This window comes from Leuresthes tenuis, unplaced genomic scaffold (genome assembly GCF_036924035.1).
Source record: "Leuresthes tenuis unplaced genomic scaffold, fLeuTen1.0.hap1 SCAF_17, whole genome shotgun sequence".
In the NCBI taxonomy this organism is placed as follows: Eukaryota; Metazoa; Chordata; class Actinopteri; order Atheriniformes; family Atherinopsidae; genus Leuresthes; species Leuresthes tenuis.
The window spans coordinates 25,572,488-25,576,661 of NW_027325371.1; the positions used below are offsets into that span (position 1 = coordinate 25,572,488).

The 4,174-nt window shown below is 42.7% G+C and overlaps 1 non-coding gene across 1 annotated transcript; it reads left to right on the plus strand.

Moving 5' to 3' along the window:
- Positions 1-782: 782 nt before the first annotated feature.
- On the plus strand, positions 783-896 carry LOC140274229 (U5 spliceosomal RNA). Its single transcript, XR_011908202.1, has one exon. It is a non-coding gene; the product is annotated as a U5 spliceosomal RNA (small nuclear RNA).
- The last annotated feature ends 3,278 nt before the right edge of the window (positions 897-4,174 follow it).

Sequence of the window (4,174 nt, forward strand, 5' to 3'; positions counted from 1 at the left end):
ATACAAGAACATATAGCCCAGCCGGCATTGCTCCCTGCCTATTTTCGTACAGCACACTATGTGTGCGCACACCTTTATTCACAAACTCTTCAACTTATACTCTTTTACCGAAGTTGCTACAGCTCGATTGGCCGAATACCCTTTGATCCTATTTCGGTGAATTTGACATCTGCCTTACATATAACAGATTAGCGGTTTAGCAGTTTTAATTTAGTTTGAGTGAAGGAATTCATTTTATAGCAAAATCCGAAATCGTGAAGAACTCATGAAAGTAAGCTTATTCTCGGATTCCTGAAACTTTAGATTTGCTCTTTCTTTTACTGCAAAGTACAACGTTGTTTTTTTTGTTTAAATCTTTCTAGACATGGTAAATATTAAGGACAAAGCAGTTTTCACATAGTTTGAGTGAAGGAATTCATTTTATAGATAAAATCCCAAGAGTCTGCTGAGAAAAGAGAGTGAATGCGAAGTAGACTTTAACACGGCTATGGGAGCGAGCCGAGTGTGGGCTAAACAGGAGAATTGCTTGAATGAAATGCGACCCCGAATGAGCGGTCAGAACAAAGCCTCAATACGGGATTCTCGTGGTGTTTTTGTTGCTGCCTTGTCTTTTGCACAGAGTAAAAGACAAGGCAGCCATCGAATAGGGCCCGATTGTTCCTACTTGGTCAGCCGAGGAGCAAGGGGGGGGGAAGCAAGCGTCTCAACCAAGCAAAGCTCACCATGGGGAAGGTGGCTATGCCAACAAGCCTGATGCCCTGCTCCCGCAGTGACGGATAATCGTACTCTGGTTTCTCTTCATAACGTACAAGTCTTTCGCCTTTTACTAAAGATTTCTGTGGAGAGCAGCACTAATGAGTTGTTTCTATTTTTGGCAGGCTTTACCTTTGCGGGTGAAGCCCTTTCTGTCTGTGCAAAAGAAATCTTGTTACTGTGCAGAGTGACTTCTCTGAGTAGAGTCGCCTTACTTGTTGCGACTGTGCCGATGTTCGAAGCTGGAGTGCAAAGTTGTTGCTTGAATGGTGCTTGCTGGAGCGTGCGGGAGTGCAAAGTTATACCATTTAAAAGGGCTGAAGAGTGCTCAGTGCAGCGGGTGGGCGACACTCTGGCCACCTTGAAAACCGAGGTTACATCCACTACCAGGGGCAGCCCAAGTTCTGCCGCAAGTGTGGTGAGCATGGGCACCTGGTTGAGGCTTGTACCAAGGTGTTATGTGGGAAGAGCAGAGAAATTGGGCAAACTTTTGGAGAGTGTCCAAATGGCAGGAAATGTAATCTCTGTGGAGAATTAAATCACCTCTTCAGAGATTGCCCTAAATCTTTTGCCAACAAATTAAAGACGGTAAAGCCACAGTCAAGCCAATAAAGAGAAGGACCAAAGGTGGCAGTTGGTGAACAAAGTGAAGAGGTTGACCCAATAAATTCAAACTTCCCGCCAAAAGCTTGGATTGGAAGTGAGGAGCAAAAAGGGGAGGGGCCTGTAGAGGCCTCACCACTCAGTGTTGAAGTCTGTGAGAATTCACAGGCAGAGGGTGGAGCTACGCTAAATGAGGAGGAAGAGCAGACAGGTGAGTCTAGTGAAGATACTCACCTCCCCGAAGGTCAACAGAAGGTCAATTTGTTGATAGGCATTCATTTATTTCTTCACTTCTGATGAAGTTTCAACAATAAACAACAAACTTTGTATTATTAGAAAGAACCAGAATCATTCTTCAGGAATCCGAAAATAAGCTCTATTTTATGAGTTATGCACGAATTCGGATTCTCCTATAAAACGAATTCATTAACTCAAACCAAGTTAAGACTGCTTTGTCCTTCATATTTATTCATGTCTAATCAAGTTTCAACGATAAACAACGTTGTACTTTGTAGAATGAGAAAGAACTTCTTCAGCAATAAGCATCTCTCGACATATGACGAAGTACAGATTTTGCTATAAAATTAATTCCTTCTATCAGCCTGACTTAAAACTGTTTGTCCTCCTTATTTATCCACTTCAAATCAAGTTTCAACAAATAAAAAAAAGTTGTAGTTTGAGAAAGTACAACTTAATCTTCAGCAATCAGTATAAAAAGAGGTGCAAATGCCAACCATACATACCTACAAGGTGGAGCGGAAGTATTCAGCTGCAAGTAGGTGTGAATGTTCGACTATAATTTGTAAAAAGCGGGTAAGAAAAGGTTCGAATGCCCGACTATATATTAACAAAAGCGGGTGGAGAGGTCTTCGGATGAGAGTGGGTGAGAATTTCCAACCATAATCTATAAAATACGGTGAAAAAAAATATGTGAATGCCTCATAGAACACTAAAAGCGGAAGTGTTCGGCTGCAAGAAGGTGTGAATGTCCGACTATATTTGGTGAAAAGCAGGTGAAGCAAGGTCTGAATGCCCAACCTTATATCATCAAAAGCGAGATCAGAGGTGTTTGGCTGCAAGAAGGCCATAGTTTTCCAAAAGCGGGTAAGGTGCGAATGTCCGACTAAATATCAACCAAATTTGGGGCGGAGGTCTTCGGATGCAAGTGGGTGTGAATATCCCACCATACAAGTATGGTGGGTGGAGAGGAAGCTGTGAATAGCCGACCATAGTTTGGAAAAAGCGGGTAAGAAAAGGTTTGAATGCCCGAACATACACCATCAAAAGAGGGAGCGGAGGTGTTCTGCTGTACGAAGGTGTGAATGTCCGACCATACTTGGTAAAAAGCGGGTAAGAAAAGGTTAAAATACCCGACTGTACACAATCAATAGCGGGAGCGGATGTGTTCGGCTACAAGAAGATGTGAAAGTCCGACCATGGTTTGTAAAAAGCGGGTAAGAAAAGGTGCGAATGTCCCACAATGTATGATCAAAAGAGAGAGCGGAGGTTTTCGGATACAAGAAGGTTTGAATGTCCCACCATAGTTTGTAAAAAGCGGGTAAGAAAAGGTTCGAATGCCCGACTATACACCATCAAAAGCGGGAATAGAGGTGTTCCGCTGTAAGACGGTGTGAATGTCCGACCATAGTTGGTAAAAAGCGGGTAAGAAAAGGTTAAAATACCCGACTGTACACAATCAATAGCGGGAGCGGAGTTGTTCGGCTACAAGAAGGTGTGAAAGTCCGACCATGGTTTGTAAAAACCGGGAAGAAAAGGCTCGAAAGCCCGACTATACACCATCAAAAAGAAGGTTTGAATGTCCATCAATAATTGCTTTAAAACAAGAAAGTAAATTTTCGAATATCAAACCGCACATGATCATAAGCGGGAGAGGAGGTGTTCGGCTGCAAGAAGGTGTGAATGTCCACCCATAATTCATGAAAAATGGGTAAAAAAAAAGGTGCGAATGCCTAACAATACATTATCAAAAGCAGGTGTGAATGTCAGATCATAATTTGTAAAAAGCTGATGAGAAAGGGTGAGAATGCCCGACTATACACCATCAAATGCGGGAGCGGAGGTGTTCGGCTCTGAGTAGGTGTGAATGTCCGACCATAATTCCTGAAGAATGTGTTAGAAAAGGTAAGAATGCTGGACCATACATCATCAAAAGCGGGAGAGGTGGTGTTCGGCTGCAAAAAGGTGTGACTGTTCGACTAAAGTTTGTAAAAAGTGGGTAAGACAAGGTGCGAATGCCTGACAATGTATGATCAAAAGCGGGAGCGGAGGTGTTCCGCTGCAAGAAGGTCTACATGTCCATCAATAATTGCTAGAAAACATGAAAGAAACTTTTCGAAAATCAAACCGCACATGATCATAAGTGGGATAGGAGGTGTTCAGCTGCAAGGTGTGAATGTCCACCCATAATTCCTGAAAAATGGGCAAAAAAAAGGTGTGAATGCCCAACCATACATCATCAAAAGCAGGAGTGGAAGTGTTCGGCTACAAGAAGGTGTGAACGTCCAACCAAAATATGTAAAAAGAAGTTAAGAAAAGGTTCGAATATCCAACCAAACATAATCAAAAGCGGGAGCAGAGCTGTTCGACTGCAAGTAGGTGTGAATGTCAGATCATAATTTGCAAAAAGCTGATGAGAAAGGGTGAGAATGCCCGACTATACATCATCAAAAGCGGGAGCGGAGTTGTTCGGCTGTGAGTAGGTGTGAATCTCCGACCATAATTGCTGAAAAATGTGTTAGAAAAGGTAAAAATGCCAGTCCATACATCATCAAAAGCGAGAGAGGTTGTGTTCGACTGC